Raw genomic sequence first — 17,889 nt, forward strand, 5'->3', positions numbered from 1 at the left:
AACCTACTCTTCGTACAAAATAGTATAAACGTTGTATTTGTCGTCTGGAATTTTTTAACCTCTAAGCACTAACATCGCATAGCTAATGACGAGCTAAAAGATTAACTAATTACCACCGTGCATGCACAAAACAAATTCATATATTGAAAAGCTCATACCTCGCTCTTCCCCTTCGTACTTCACTTTGCACGACAAATCCTACTCCAGAAACTCCAAATGACTCCTCCAAGTGTTGAAATAATGCCTAAAACAACATAGAATACACACTTAGGAACTAATCAAACAGAACAAAAACATCATGCATGCGAACGAAACCAACAAAAATGGATATATCTTACCTTAATCTAACTTTTCTTCAACTTCACCATCTTCTAAATCCAACTCTAAATCGGCCAAAATCACGAGTGAAAGTGGCTACCAAGTTTTCCTTTCTGTGTATTCTTGTAGACTTAGAGAGAGTAGAGAGGTAGTGAAGGCAACCAGAGATATTTGATAGAGAGTCTATGCGCACGGAGTCGCGGTTGTGCATATAAAAAGGAGAGGAGCACTGTATTGTCGGCAGAACGAGCTAGAACTCACCTATCGCGGCATCGGATTCCAGCATCGTGGTGTCTCATCACACGCGGCAAATATCAACGCTCTTGGGTGTGCGGCAGGAAGCGGAAATCACGCAGGCGGGAATCCGATTCCAAATCACAAGGCATGGGTGTCACCTCCACTGCAGAAAGTAAAACTAAGCGGAAACCACGCTCTTGGGTGCTGTCACCTCAGTTGCAACAACAATTTTCGAGAGCATGGGAATGAGCGCCATCTACCACAGTGGTAATGTCGGCTAGCGGTGCCGCCAGCTGCGGTGGCGGCTTGGCCCGCACCTCACCTTCCGTGCAGCTGCTATTGTCAGCCTGCGAGCGATAGTTGCAGCAGTGGACGCCTGCTCCGATGGCTGCACTATACCTAATGCATTTTAGCCGGCTGGCCGCCTGCAGGTGTGGCGACGGGGAAATCCGCCGCCTCCTGGCATGGCGGCAGGTGCCACATGTCGCCTGCCGCGCCTGCCGCCACGGACGAGGAGGTCTTTTTTGTTAAATTCATCTGCATGTTGTTCTTTTGGCAATTCATTCACGCGGGTGGTCTCTTTCGACAAAAAATCCATCAAGCAGTGCATGAGCCCCAACACCTGCACGATCCGAGGGTGCTACGACATGGTTGAAGACTTAGTCGGAGGCCTCGCAATCGAAGAAGTCGCTGACGTGTAAGGAATTGTGGAAGCATTTCTACCCCGTAGGGCCGCGTGTGGTTTATATTGATAGAGGGCAAAGCCTGCCGTGGCATACAAGTCTTGGACTATCGCAAGGATGCATCCAGATACATGATGATCGAGAGAGAAAGAGTAAGGAGGAACATAGAGTTTAAACAGATACAGATATCTCTAACACTCCCCCTCAATCTAAACCCCATGAATTTTACCAAGGTTGAGATTGTACTTGAAGTCATCTAACCTTCTCATCGTGAGAGGTTTTGCAAATCCATCAGCAAGTTGATCTCATGTTGGTATAAACCTGATATCAAGCAATTTACGTGCCACTCTTTCTCTGACAAAATGAAAATCGACCTCATATGCTTTGTACGTGCATGAAAAACAGGATTAGCTGAGAGATAGGTTGCACCAATGTTGTCACATCATAATCTTGCAGCTTGTGGGACTTTGACCCCAAGTTCATGAAGCAATGTCTGGATCCACATCACTTCAGCTGTAGCATTTGCTAAAGCTTTATACTCTGCCTCCGTACTTGACCTTGAGACTGTAGCCTGTTTTCCTGCACTCCACGACACAAGATTTGTTCCAAGAAACACAACAAAGCCACATGTGGACCTCCTGTCATCAGCACACCCTGCCCAGTCTGCATCAGAATAGGCAAATACAAGAAGAGACGGAGAATTGACAATCTGAAGACCAAGTCCCTCTGTAAATTTGAGATACCTTAGAATCCTTTTTACCGCAGTCCAATGAGCTATAGTAGGAGCATGTAAATACTGACATACTTTGTTCACATAGTAGGAAATATCAGGACGTGTATGAGTCAGATACTGTAATGCACCTACAATACTTCTATAATTTGTTGCATCCTCTGATCCAAGTACTTCTCCAGTTTCAACAATAAGTTTTTCTGAAGTAGAGATGGGTGTACTAACAGACTTACACTTTTCCATACCTACCCTCCTGAGAATATCCATGGTATATTTTTCTTGTGTAAGAAGTATCCCATCTTTTACCTTCTTGACCTCAATTCCAGGAAAGTAATGAAGATCTCCCAAGTCCTTAAGAGCAAACTCTAGTTTCAGATCCTTGAGTAGACAAGTAGTGGCATCTAGACTGGAGCTGGCAACAATTATATCATCAACATAAACAAGAACAAACATGGTAATATTGTTCTTACTGTAAAAGAATAATGAGGTATCTGCTTTTGATGGTGTAAACCCAAGCTTCTGTAACTGTGTATTCAACCTTGAGTACCAGGCTCTTGGGGCCTGTTATAACCCATACAAAGTTTTATCCAACTTGCAAACATAATGTGGTGTGCTTTTGTTTACATATCCTGGTGGCTGCCGCATGAACACTTCTTCCTCAAGAACACCATGAAGAAACGCGCTCTGAACATCTAGCCGTCGCAAACTCCATCCTCTGGAAATAGCAATAGACAGAATAAGTCTAATAGTAGCTGCTTTAATAACATGACTAAAAGTATCCTCATAGTCAATACTAAACCTTTGCTTAAAACCCTTTGCAACTAGTCTAGCCTTGTATCTGTCTATACTGCCATCAGCCTTTCTTTTGATTTTATAAACCCACTTACAATCAATCACATTATCATCCTTTCTTGGTGGAACTAAGTGCCAAGTTCTATTTTTAACAAGTGCATCATATTCACTATCCATAGCCTTCTTCCAATCTTTATGAGCAAGGGCATCATGCAAATGAGTTGGCTCACCGGTGCTAGTAAAAAATGCATGCTTGATTTTATCATACCTGACAGTACCATCGGTGTACTTTTTTTCCTTTATAATGCCTGACTGAGATCTTGTATGTCGAAGAAGGAGCACGGGTGCTGCTGTTTGTGCTGTAGACCTCTCCACAGAAGATCTAGGAGAGCTAGGTTCTGTAGCTGGAGATCCCGCCACAGAAGATCGGGACGCATCAGCCGCAACATCTAGCGGCAGATCCAAGGCCGCATATGCGACAGGTGAGATCAGTCTCGGGCTTCCCCGTCCAAGAGCGTTGCTCCGCGTAGCGCCAGGGACGCGGTCGGGTGTGCATGCCCCGCTGGACCCAACAAGCGACCGCGTGGCAACGAACAAGTCATCCACACCCGCATTGATTAGGCTGGTGGGCTCAGCACCTGGTGGGCTGTTGGCCACCCGCCCCTCTGCAGCGACAGACTGCGCCTGGTATCCCGCCCCTGCAGGTAGATCTGCCTCGGATCGTGCCGATCGGCTGATAGGACTGCATGCAGCATCTTCCTGGGATCCAGCGTCCGGTTTGGCAACATCTGCATACATAAAATCATGCCCTACTTCTGCACAAGTGTCATCAGAATCAAAATTTTCCATGGATTTTTGCACATGATCAGATCTAATTAATTCACCCCCGTGATCAGAATTTGACATGGAGTCTGGAAGAAGGGAAATTTCAGCACGTAGTAAAGCTCTGGCATTGGGGTGAAGTTTGGCAAAAGGAAAGAGTGTTTCATCAAAAACAACATCCCGAGAAATATAGATACGGCCTGTTGCAATCTCTAGACACTTATATCCTTTGTGAAGGTTACCATGTCCGAGCAAAACACACTGAGTGGAGCAAAACTCAAGTTTGTGGCGATTATATGGATGCAAGTTTGGATAACATGCACACCCAAATTTTTTGAGGGAGTTGTAATATGGTTTTTGATGAAACAATCGTTCTAACGGAGTGGTGTTGCCAATGACTCGACTAGGGAGACGGTTGATATGATAAGTAGCCGTAATGAAGGCTTTATCCCAATGTTTGAGTGGCATGGATGCATGAGCTAAAAGAGATAAACCAACTTCAACAATGTGACGATGCTTTCTTTTAGCCGAGCCATTCTGTTGATGTGCATGGGGACAATACACATGATGAACAATGCCTATGTTGCGAAAGAAAGAGTTGAGTTTCTCATACTCTCCTCCCCAGTCACTTTGGACTACAAGAATTTTTTTGTCGAAGTATCTCTCAACAAGTTTTTGAAATTCTTGGAAAACAGAAAAAACTTCAGATTTGAACTTAAGCAAATATATCCAAGTAAATTTGCTATAATCATCGATAAAACTGACATAGTATTTTTTTCTTCCAAAAAATCTCTTGCATGACCCCATACATCACTAAAAATAAGCTCCAAAGGAGCATGAGACACACTATTCGAAATAGGATAGGAAAGTTGGTGACTCTTGGCACATTGACAAGCTTCACACACAGACTCATTATTTGAACTATTCGACAATGAAAGATTGCCTTTATTGACTACTTGCTTGACTACTATTGACGAGGGATGTCCTAATCTTTGATGCCACCTTGCCAGTGAGGGCTTGATGGCAGAATAAGCTTGACAATGATGATTGCGACTAAAGACTCTTGATGTGATGGGGTAAAGTCCTCCAATGCATCTACCGTGATGAATGAGCTCCCTCGTTGCCCGATCCTTTATGAAAAAATAGGTGGGATGAGTCTCAAAGAAAACATTATTGTCAGAAGTTAAACGAGACATAGATGCTAGATTTTTGCCGGCTTGAGGAACATGAAGGACATGTTTTAGAAGTAGATCACGTTTAAGGCTAGGGGAATTAATAGAAGCTTGACCAATGTGACGAATTTCCATACCTCCACCACTTGCGGTGTGAATCTGATCATTGCCATGATATCTTTCATGAAGAGCAAGCTTTTCTAGCTCGTTTGTGACATGGTCCGTAGCGCCGGAGTCCGCATACCAGACCGTATCACCATCACCTCCTCCTTGCTCCCGGATGGCAGCGGCTACAAGACGTGCATCAGGCACGTAGTCCTCGTCATACCGGTGCCAACAGTCAATGACTTCATGGCCCTGTTTCTTGCAAAGCTGGCACCTGATTCGGCGAGAGTTGGAGGAGGAGCCGTGGGTGTTGTTGTTGTTGTAGCCACCCCCACGATCACCACCACCAGAGCGGGGCGAACCGTGGTTGTTGCTGCGCCCGCCATGACCGCCACCACGACCACGGCCTTGGTGACCATGGCCGCGACCACCATTGCCGCGCCCACAAAAGGCGTTGTTGATAGAAGACTGGCGATGATGCGTACCTTGCAGAAGATTGACGCGTGCCTCGAAGCTAAGGAGCTGGCTGTAGAGTTCTGGGGTGGTGATGGGCTCGACGCGGGCTTGAAGGGCTGACACCACGGTGTTGTACTCGAGGTCCAGTCCCTTTAGAATATAGGAGGTCATCTCCCGATCGGTGAGGGGTGCGTTGATGGTGGCGATCTCATTCGCCAGGGCCTTGATCTTGGCGAGATACTCCGCCATAGTGGAGTTCCCCTTATGGAGATTAGCAAGCTCGATTTTGTTGTTGATTTCTTGCGCATGTGTGTGAGCAACGAAGGTAGCATGGATCGCCGTCCACACTTCCGCCGGTGTCTGAAGAGTCACCACCTGGGCAAGAACCTCACGGGAGAGAGATGCAATCAGATAACCTTGTAACTGTTGCTGCTGAGCGTACCAGATTGTGCGGGCGTAGTTGAAGATCTGCTCTTCTTTCCCGTCCTTGGTGACGGTGAGAGTGGCAGGAGGCGCCGGGCTTGTGGCATCCAAGAAGTGTTCCATCTGTGCTCCCTTAATCTGGGGTAGCACGATGGCCTTCCAGAGAAGGAAGTTTGTCCTCGTGAGCTTCTCTGATGGAGGTGCGCCGAGAGAGGTAGGGCTGTTGATGGAGCTGGAGGACGCCACAAAAGTGAGGCCTGCGGATTGGAAGGATAGGGCGCCATGGTGGAGGCCATTATGGAGGCAGCGGTGGAAGCGGTGGTGGAAGCAGCGGTGCTGGCGGCTGTGCCTGCCATGGGTTCCTCTCGGCGGCTCTCTTCTTTCTTTTGGGATCAACTAGATCGATTTTATTCGAGGTAGGCTAGATGTACGAGAGGAAGGGCTCTGATTACCATGTAAAAAATTGTGGAAGCGTTTCTACCCCGTAGGGCCGCGTGTGGTTTATATTGATAGAGGGCAAAGCTTGCCGTGGCGTACAAGTCTTGGACTATTGCAAGGATAAGTCCAGATACATGATGATCGAGAGAGAAAGAGTAAGGAGGAAGAAAGAGTTTAAACAGATACAGATATCTCTAACACGACGGGCCAACGTACTCACGTTCAGGTCGGAGAAGGTCCGTATCGCCTCCAAGCTTATCACAAAGACCGTGTATATCTTGCCGCAAGAGCTTCGAGTCACTTCCGACATTATCAGCTTGATCAAGGGCTCATCTAGCACTATTGTGCTCAGAAGGGGTGTGTTGTCGTTGCCTTCTTGGCTCGACCATAGCAAGTTCTCCTATGGCCCCATGCCACACTTCATCGACGATGGCAAGTTTACCATCGGCTGGACGAGCTCCTTCTTTGTCAGCTCGTTGGACGGCTTAGGCGGTGGCGAAGACACACCCCTGGCAATAATAAACCGATGGAGAAGTCATAGATCAAAGGTTGTACGAGTGGACAGGGTGCAACATATCAGTTGTCCTCTAATATCCTAACTTATATGGGTTTTTTTGTGAGAAATTCCAACTCATAGATGACATGAATAAAACATTACGCTTCCTATATGACTACATGAACGAAGCTTATCTCTGGACTAAGGCTGGACACCAGCTCAATTTATAGGCCCAACAAATGAGTTATTCACGCTTTTATTATGCTTTATGTAAATGGACATTCATGAACGTTGCCTGCTTAAAGTGACGAAGTCCGTTTAGCATGAAGCAAGCTGCTAGGTTGTGTGTCACTGATCTCAACCGATTCATCTCCTCATGCTACCGGCTGCTGCATACATAGAACCGTAACTTTGTCTGCAGGCATGCAGTTATACTGAGAAAGAATTCCTTATATAACACTACTTTAAAATCATCTTCCCTATTTAACACCGATAAAATATTTCTTCCCTACCTAACATCGACTTTAAATTTTATTTCCAATATAACACTTCCATCCGTTTTGTGAGCTAATGTTAACTTGCACATGAAATGACAATATTACCCCTATAGCTAATATATGACATTTTTTACTCCTCTTTCCGATGCCTCTGTGTTTTATTTTGTTTGAAGTGGTTTTGTATGGAGCTATGTCAGAATACTTATACTTGGCATTGTAGAAAAAGAAGACGAAAGAAAAATACAACGTCAAGCATACACACGTGTACTAGCACATTAGCTAGTGATTCATTCTCCCCTCAAAAAATAATGCTAGTGATTCATTCATGCATTGTGGGCAAGTACACGGTGATGACGTGATCATGACCATCCGATACTTACTGCATGTACATGAATACCTGCGGCGGCCGAAGACACACGTATACATACTCGACTACTCACGACGCGTACAGGCAAGCACACATACATACCCGAATACTCATACACCCGTGTATGTATGTTAAAGGGAAAAAAACAAGTCCACATAGAGCCCGGCAAGATACTTCTATTAAAAAGAAGATAGGTGATTGTTTTATTTGTAGGCATCGCAAACGGGAACTCACACCAGAGGGCACCATCTGAATCCAGGGACATATGCACCCACTTTTCATAAAATGCATTTTAAGCACGTTTTAAAATGTCAAAAAAATCAAAAGAAAATATCGCACATACAAGTTCGCAAATGTGTGTGCGCCGCACAAAGTTTTATGAAAAAAATGTCTTTTTGTTTTGCCTCTGCAAAAAAGACAAATTTCAGTGCTACTAAATAGTGTTTCACGACATAATGTTTTGTCTTTTTTGCACAGGCCATAAAAAAGTTATTTTTCTGTGAAACTTTATGCACGCATATAAAACAAGGAGACGTACCCATGCAATTTTTTTTAGATTTTTTTAGAATTTAGAAATGTGTTTTTCAAAATGGTTTCATATGTACCCGGGTTCATCCATGTACTTCTCGAACTCACACACCCATCATTCACACACGAAGCATACAGGGAACTCATCACACACAAGCATCAGGAGATACAAGGGAAAGGAGAGGGCTCACCCAGGGAGAAACAAGAGAAAGGAGAGGGCGCACCCAATTAATGATCATATATATGTTTGAAGGCAAAAATGTCATTTCATGTGCCATTTAACACCGTTACCTCAGAAAATAGATGAAAGTGTTATATTGGGAACAAAATTTAAAGTTGGAGTTAGATAGGGCAGAAATATTTTTCCAGTGTCAAATAGGGCATCTTATTTTATGGTAGTGTTAAATAAGGAATTCTCTCTTATACTGAAGATCCAAACACAATTTTGCTGCTCAGATTGCATTTTGGATAAAATGTGGAATTTATTGATTTAAAATGGAAATGAAAATTATTGTAGTCATGGATTTGTTATCTTGGTCTACTAACACCCGCCAAACCTAGGCATGAGTCTCTATATATCTACCATGCAACAAGCATTAGTGCATTGTAAATGGATTCTAAATCGCAACATATTTAATTGTGATATGTGTTAACTTTTTATATTAGGATACTTTTGTTTGTGTTTCTAAATAAAATTCTCACATAGTTAATATCAAGGGTTGAATTTATACTCTATAAAATACGAGCAATGCTTTGGTACACCCCCACACAAAATGTATAAAGGATAGTATGAACTTTTCACAAATTGTACTCACTTTTTTATGTATATGCTGTAGGTTCGTATAATACCCAGCGAACAGCCCTCCCACATGGGCTCAGCCCATTTAAGTTTTTTGCTTTTAATCATCAAAAAATGGATGTCCTCGGCTGGATTCGAACTACAGCCGTCACGCACTATGTGTGTGGCCACAAAAACCGTTGGGCAAGCATATCTGATTTGCCTACCAACCTTGTTTTCTTCTTCTTGTTCGACACCTTCACTCTTTGGTTTATGTTTCTATTTTTTGCACGGTTTTCGTTATGGTTTCTAGTTTTCCTGTTTTGTTCTAAACTACTAATATTTTTTTAAATAATTGTACATAAATTTCAGAAAAAATGTTCATACCTTTCAAACTTGCTCAGAATGTCAAAACACGAACAATTTTTTTTGTAAAAGAACAAAATTTTAAACATGAACATTTTTTGAAAATCAGTAACAAATTTGGAATTCCAGAAAGTTATGAACAAAATTTGAATTCTGAAAAAAATAAATTTATTAGAAATAGAAACAATAGACAAAATAAACTAAAAGTCAGAGAAGACAAAAAATGAACAAGAGAAAAGATAAAATAGAAAACAAAAAATCACGGTTCACGACCTCTGAGAACGTCCCAAAACCGGAAAAAATGGCTGGGAAGTCGAGGTTACCAAAACCGAGAAAACCTTTTTGCAAATATTGATCTCCAATGCGACATCAGTCCTTGAGGTAGGCCATGGGCCTCCAAGCGAACTGCGGCACCTCTATGCATGTGTCCAAGCAAGTGACCCCCATCCATCAGCCCACGCCATCGAGCTCGTCGACGTTCAACCTGACATGCTGCCCCATGATAGTGAGGAAGGCATCGAGCGCGCACATCGTCTGCCATGATGGTGAGGAAGGCAACGAGCGGGCACGTCCATCATTTTGTAAGTGTATCTGCATTTGCTCAAGAAAGAAAGTGTGTTTGCATTTTCTAGAAACACTTGTCAGGTAGAGCACTGTTCACCCATAGTAATGTTCATGGGAAAGATTACTGTTCACATGAGATCACTATCTATACCTACTAATAAAGCAAGATGCATTTCGTCGATTTTTTCATTCGTTCACCACCGATTTTTTTGTTCTATCCAAGGTGGTACTAATTTTTTGTATGTCCATCTGCCATAAAAGAAACAGTTTTATCCAAAATTTCGTACGTGGCCGCACGCGCTGAGGCCCAGCCCATTTATTTCCTGCCCATGCAGCTGAGAACCATTATTTACCGCACTGGGCACAAAATAGATGAAGTTTCGCATATGGCGCCCAGTATTGGGACGACCCGTTTTTATTTTTTCTCTGTTTCTGCTTCTTTTTCCTTTTTATTTTTTCCCTTTTATTTTATCTTTCCTTTTTCTTTTTTCTCTTCCAAGTTTCTTTTTGTTTTTTCCTTTTTTCATAAATTCATTTTTTTAGAATTTTAGTTTTTGATTAATTTTCGTAAAATCTCCAGAATTTATTATATTTTTACCATTTGGAATTTTTCTCTCTAAATTTTAGATTTTTATTCCCATTCCAGGATTTATTGAAAACTATAGAAAACTTTCGCATTTTAATTGTTTTTAATGTTTTCAAAAATTATTCGATATTTTCAAAATAAATTGCATTTTGTAAATGATACAAACTAAAAAATATTCATTTTTATTGAAACGTTCACAAATTCAAAGTAATGCTTGTGTTAGAAAACATGTTTTCCAAATTGTTTCAATGTTGAAAACATATTTAATTTTCAAAAATTGTTCAGATATTCAAAAATTGGTCGTTTTCTTAAAAGGTTCATATTTTTATTTTTTTGGTGAATTTCAATAAATTTTCATGTTTCAAAGAATATTTGAGATATCATAATTATTAATTTATTTTTTGATAAGTTTAATAAGATGAGAAAAAAATGTTTTGAATGGTACGCTATAGTATATTATTAAACATTCGCGCTGGTCTTTGTTAGCAGGAGTTGTTTGTTCGAGTGGCTAGCAGCACGTGGTCGAGTTTTTGAGGTCGTGAGTTTGATCCTTCAACTCAGTGGTTGTTTTGGATTTTCGTTCGCGCCTTACAAACACATGTCGTTTGGGTGCCTGCCACTTGCCTGGCCAAATTTGAGCTACTGTGCATCCGATGTGCTATTTGACAATAAAAAAGAATATTTTTGTTGAATATTTATACCTACTAATAAAGCAAGGTGCGTTTCGTTGATTTTTTCATCTGTTCACCATCGATTTTTTTGTTCTATCCAAGGTGATACTAATTTTTTGTATGTCCATCTGCCATAAAAGAAACAGTTTTATCCAAAATTTTGTACGTGGCCGCGCGCGCTGAGGCACAACCCATTTATTTCCTGTCCATGCAGCTGAGAACCATTATTTACCGTACTGGGTACAAAATGGACGAAGTTTCGCATATGGCGCCCAGTATTGGGACGGCCCGTTTTTATTTTTTTTCTCTGTTCTGCTTCTTTTTCCCTTTTCTTTTATCTTTCCTTTTTCTTTTTTCTCTTCCAAGTTTCTTTTTGTTTTTTCCTTTTTTTCATAAATTCAATTTTTCTGAATTTCAGTTTTTGATTAATTTTCGTAAAATTCCAGAATTTGTTATATTTTTACCATTTTGAATTTTTTTCCCAAATTTTTGATTTTCATTCCCATTCCAGAATTTATTGAAAACTATAGAATTTTTTTGCATTTTAATTGTTTTTTATGTTTTCAAAAATTGTTCGATATTTTCCAAGTAAATTGCATTTTGAAAATGATACGAATTAAAAAAATATTCATTTTTATTGAAACGTTCACAAATTCAAAGTAATGCTTGTGTTAGAAAACATGTTTTTCAAAATTGTTTCAATGTTGAAAACATATTTAATTTTCAAAAATTGTTCACATATTCAAAAATTGGTCGTTTTCTTATAAAAGGTTCATATTTTTAATTTTTTTGTGAATTTCAATAAATTTTCATGTTTCGGAGAATATTCGAGATATCATAATTATTAATTTATTTTTTGATAAGTTTAATAAGATGAGAAAAAAATGTTTTGAATGGTACGCTACAGTATATTATTAAATATTCGCGCTGGCCATTTGTTAGCAGGAGTTGTTTGTTCGAGTGGCTAGCAGCACGTGGTCGAGTTTTTGAGGTCGTGAGTTTGATCCTTCAACTCAGTGGTTGTTTTGGATTTTCGTTCGCGCCTTACAAACACATGTCGTTTTGATGCCTGCCACTTGCATGACCAAACTTGAGCTGTTGTGCATCCGACGTGCTATTTGACAATAAAAAAGAATATTTTTGTTGAATATAATTAGAAGAAATTGTGGACACATGGCAATAAAAGATGATATGTTGGTTTGGCTCTGACTAAAAATATGTGGGCAAGTGATCGCTGAAACAATTACAGAGTATAAACCCTGGTAAAGTAGGGACTACCTGGTTATGTGTTGATTATACCAATGAAACGGGATTCGCTGCAATTTGCACTATATCTGTTACGCCATTGTAGGAGAGAGTGGTCAAAGCAACTATGCCCTGAAGATCGCCGTGCTGCCACAAAATGAGGAGGCAACCACAACCTAGACACGGTGGCGGACACAAAGAAAAAAAAGGCACAAGTTGGGTGGTGGCCACCACTCCGACCAACCCCATCACTATTAAGATCTCGTGGGCCAAACATGACCCGTGAGAACATCGCAGCTCCTCGCTCTGTAGCCCCATCATTATGAAGATCGTTTTGATGGACACATCAATTATCTCTCCGATACTTCTCGTAAAAAAATATCTCTCCCGTTGCAACGCACAAGCATATGTGCTAGTTCATACTTAGTTAATAAGTACAATTACTGTTCACTTATTGCCACATGTCTAGCCAGGGAGATCTATACAAAAGGCTCGGACTTCCCTGCCTTGGACCCTTTGATCCAATGCCTTAGCAGCTCGCACGACCCCGTATACGTGACAATGAGATGCGTTAGGTCGGTGCTGATAGCGACGCCATTTGCGTACGCCAGACATGTTTGGAGCACCGCGACGTCACCGGTATGTTGATCAGCATGTGGATTGTACCTCATGAGATACCCTATTGCATAAGAACCAATATGTGGATTCATGGTTCTACCACGACTGGGCACATCAAACATATTTGTAACTTTGTTGATGTCACATGCGAGCAGGGAGTAACATATCAGTTGTCCTCTAATATCCTTAACTCATAGATGGCACGGTTGATGTGATCGGTGGCTCACAAGCTACAGTAGTTGCACGGCACGTCGTGGGCGGTGCGCGGCTGCAGGAATTGTAGTAGGACAAGTTCCGACGGTAGCAAGGGGCAACTAGTGTACTGCGTCCAGACCAAGGTCGAAACTGGCTTGGATTAGCTTTTACTATGGTCAAGCAATGTGCTTCACATGAGCGTGGTCTTGCCAACGATGTGGTAGCGCGAGGGAAGCATTGAGTAGAGAGACTATGTACGCACCCTCGGTGTAAGGTCAACTCCCTCATTTGTGAGTCTCCCAAAAAATAATGTGTGTATGTGTGTGCGTGCGTGCGTGCGTGTTGGATGGGTAAACCGCGAGAGTATCCAATGGAAGCCTGTCACCCCATTTTTCCATTATTCTCTTTTCTAGTACATGCTCGACAATGTTAATATACTTTATAATTACATTGCCACCACGATAATGCAAAGATAAATAATTCTAACAACATTCTAAAATTCCCTTTGCAAATGACATAGTTCAAATTAAAATTAAAATTTTGAACATGCCAAACATCAGACGACGTAAAACGATCATAAATTTTAGGGCGTGGTTGATGGCATTATCACAAAACCTAATGATTGTTTATGACGCTACCATGATCATGCCTTTACTACTAGGGAAAACGCTAGCAGTAGCGCGTGTCTAAAGCCTATCAGTAGCGCGGGGTGCAACGCTACTAGTAAGGCGCTACAGCTAAAGGTTAGCAGTAGTGTGGTTTGGACCACGCTACTGCTATATCGACTTAGTAGCAGCGCTTTCTACTATAAGTGCTACTGGTAATTAGTAGTAGTGCTTCTCCTAGCACGCGCTACTACTATTATTCCGTAATTCTTTTTTATTGCATGTTGTATTCATACACCTTTATACAAGTTTTCATACCGCAGCAATTTAGAGAATGATTTTACATCATAATGAGTTATTACATCACTGGGAGAATGAACCATGGACTAGTTTCAAGTGGATGGACATCCACTTGAAACTAATTCGCGGTTCTTTCACCCAATGATATAATATATCATCATCATCATCATCATCATCATCATCATATCATTAACAACTTATCATCATAATAAATTATTGTCATATAACATCTCCTCATGATCATCGTTTTCATCAATGAGACATCACCTACAAGTTGGTCACTAGACATAATCACAACTACTCATCATCATCAACTCTTATGAACATATTGTACCTCATAGGACCTACTATATTCTCTTAGGACCTACTATATTATCTTAGGTGAAATAGCATAAAACAAGATAGCCCCTGACTCTCCATTATGGAGAATGGAGATTATCCTGTCTCCAATTCTTGCCTTTCGCACAATGTTGCTTCCAAGAACCTCCTTACGACTGTCCATACTTTTTTCCATTCTTTGATTATCATGTGTAAACCGGTTTTAGAAATACGGTATGGACATGTGAGATTCGTAGGACGACCTGACTGTATGTTCAAAATATCAAGGCGACCATTCTGATACATCAAATGAGGCACACAATCCATCGGGATTTTCTGTTGAAAAACATAGTAATAACTTCATAGTTAGCAATGTAGTTCAGTTTTAGAAGTATTCAAAAGATGCACAGATGTCGTAATAATAAAAAATCTTACTAGGATATCTCCATGGAAGTTATCGTGGTTCAACACGTGCACTAGTGGCACGTATTGACCATAATTTGGAGAAGTTCGATAAAAGGCATTGTAATTCTCAAGATCAGTACAATATGCGACCAGATGACTTTTCTCTTGATAAGTTAACTCAGAGCCATCGGTGTGGTTGGTTTTGTCTACCATCTTCCGCACATTCTTTGAAGAATGAAAGTAAGTATCAATGGAAATAAGTTGTCAACTATTTTGAAATAAACAATATAAATTACTTAATAACTATGTTTGAGGAACTCACATAGCGGTAGAATTGGAAACGTATCAACAAGGACCCAAATGTCCAAATTGTCTTGGTCGATGTCAGGATCACCAAGATCCATGGTGACAAACATACCCTCTTGAAAATCATACATCTTGCAAAGTGCTTCCCAACCCGGGCAACCAAAATGGGATACGCTCTCAGAATTGTATAGATTTACCTCAAAATCCGTACCATGATGGGTCCTTAGGTTAATTTTCTTTGTTTCATTCCTCTCATGATCTTCAAAACCCATCCTCTTCAAGACATAGCGTCTTGCATGGCATGGGATAAGCTAGTCGAATTGTAAAAGACGAAAATTAAACGTTGAAGTAGTAGAAGTGAGCTTAATTATGAAAGAACACTTTGCGTCGTAGCTTACTGTATCACAATCGAAGGCCTCCTTGAGCTTAATGCTGAAGCGCCGACCTTCGTCCAGGTGAGGCCTGTCGCAGAAACCCCGGTTGTCGCCGCACCAGGAGCACTCCCCGGGACCTTCTTCGTCCGACGACATTTCCTATGTTCATAATTCAAAGATTAAACTTGTACAATTAAAACTCTCAGCTTGTTCATTATTCATCACGGGTTCATTATTCATCACGGGTTGACTATCCAGGCCACTCGATATTTCCTACATATTCTAGCACAAGTCATGCCAAAATTCACGGAAAATTCCGGCATGACCTTTGCTAAAACAAGACATATCGAGCGCCTGAAATTTGCCAGAACGGAAATTAATCAACAAGATCGCATCTGAGAGAGGGGCGGCGGCTGCGTCAAGGTCTGAGGGCCACCCGACTTCTTCTGTGGCAGCCGGGGTCAACTCGAAGGGGACGCCGCGGCCTGAGGCTGGGGTGCAGACGACGATGGTTTCTCCTCCGCCGAAGACAAGTTCTCAGGCTGCGGGGGGTGCAGCCCGGTCACCGGCTGGATGCAAGACGCCGGACCCTACCGCGAGCCTCTCGGCGAGGTTGGGCGGAATGGCTCTGATGGATAAGGAGGCGGAAGGTTTTCTCTTCCTGGATTCGAAGAAGCCGATGACACAAAACCTGAAGTGGTCAATAGCTGGTAAGGTTTGCTCTCCCCGCCCGATGAACTACTCTGCCATGGAACGTGCTATGAGGAGGGCATGGGGATTGCACAAGGAAGCCCAGTTCAGGAATATGGGTGACAATATTTTTGTGGTTCACTTTGGAAGCGAGGGAGATTGGAAAGAGGCAATGTTCAGTGGACCTTGGCAGTTTGATTTGAATGTGATCATCATTAAGGAGTATGAGGGAGATATTAGGCCATCTGAGATGATCTTTGACAGGGTGGATATCTGGGTCCGGGTCACCGATCTCCCTCCGGACAAGAGGAATGAGGAATTTGGTAAGGCTCTTGGCAACTGGCTGGGGTCGACGGTGAGGGTGGATGTGGACAGGGATGGCTTTGCCCGTGGTAATTGCCTGCGGGTTAGAACAAAGATATCTATGTTTGAGCCTCTTGTGCGGGGTTTCTACCTCAAAACCTCCCTAGAGGATAAGGTAGGGGACTGGTTTGACTTCTTTTATGAGAAGATACCCCATTTCTGCTTCGAATGTGGTTGGCTGGCTCATGTCGGAGGTGTCTGTGACCCCCCACCAGGCCCACCCTCTCAATGGGGGGGTTGGCTTTGGGCATCTCCCGGCAGGAACAATTTGGGGAAAGAGCACTCGGAGGGGGCCACGGCGAGCAGTAACAGTTTTTCAGGCACTGGCCGTGTTGGTGTTTTCGAAGCTGGCCGACTGGGGTCCTCTGGCAGGAGTGACCCCCATACCCGGCACAACTTGAATTCTGAGTTCTCGAGGTCTGCGGGCTTGCACACTAGTGTGGGTCAGCGGTCGAGCGCGATGGAAGTCAACAGCCCAGGGGCGCGCACTGGGGGCATGGAACCGAGGAAGAATGTGGATTTGCGCCAGGGCCTTGAAAGCCGCAGGGAGCGGGAGAAGCGGGATAGTCTCCTTAAACAGCGCTATGAAGCCGAAGAACATCAGCAGCGACAGAAGGACTGGGAACGGAAGGGAAAGGCCGATGTGCATGGGCCATGCAGAAGCCGTGCTGAGCAAGATTGGGCCTCAGATGGGCGCAGAGGGTTTTGGGGTGATAGGAGGGAGAGGAGGCAGGGTACTTATGTCAGAAAATTAAGGCAAGACCATGAGGAAGTGCTGCGGGGTGGTTCATACGAGCGAGCTAAAGATGGCAGTAAGAAGCGAGGCCCTAAGGAGGTTTGGGTTGCTAAGGAGGATATGGACAGGTTTGCTTCCTGAGATGGTTTCATTCGCGATACTAGGCGGAAGACGGCTAGTGTGTTTGAACGCATCTCTGACCGTGATGACACATCAGCGGACCCTGCGAGGCGGGGCCGCCGGACGCCATGAATCTCTTAGCCTGGAACTGTCGAGGGTTGGGATTGACCTCGACAGTAGGCGAGCTTAGGGATCTCATCCGATCCTACAATCCTGCCGTTGTGTTTTTATGTGAGACTCTCAAACGGCTAGAGCTATGGATAGATTGAAATGCAGCTTGGGTTTCAAGCATGGTGTTGCGGTAGACTGTGTGGGGAGGAGTGGTGGGCTGGCTATGTGGTGGAGGGACGATGTTCAGGTGACTGTCAGACCATGGTGCCAATACTTCATAGATACTAAAATGATTTGGCAAGGAAAATCCTATAGAGTCACTGGATTCTATGGGGAACCAAAAACGGACAACTGAAATAAGTCATGGGATGCAATTCGTTTTCTCCGTGCTCAGGATGATCTACCATGGATTTGCTTGGGTGATTTCAATGAGGCCCTCTTCCATTCCGACCAGAAAGGAGGGAACCCTCGCAA

The sequence above is a fragment of the Triticum dicoccoides genome, chromosome 7A (genome assembly GCF_002162155.2).
Source record: "Triticum dicoccoides isolate Atlit2015 ecotype Zavitan chromosome 7A, WEW_v2.0, whole genome shotgun sequence".
NCBI classification, from domain to species: Eukaryota; Viridiplantae; Streptophyta; class Magnoliopsida; order Poales; family Poaceae; genus Triticum; species Triticum dicoccoides.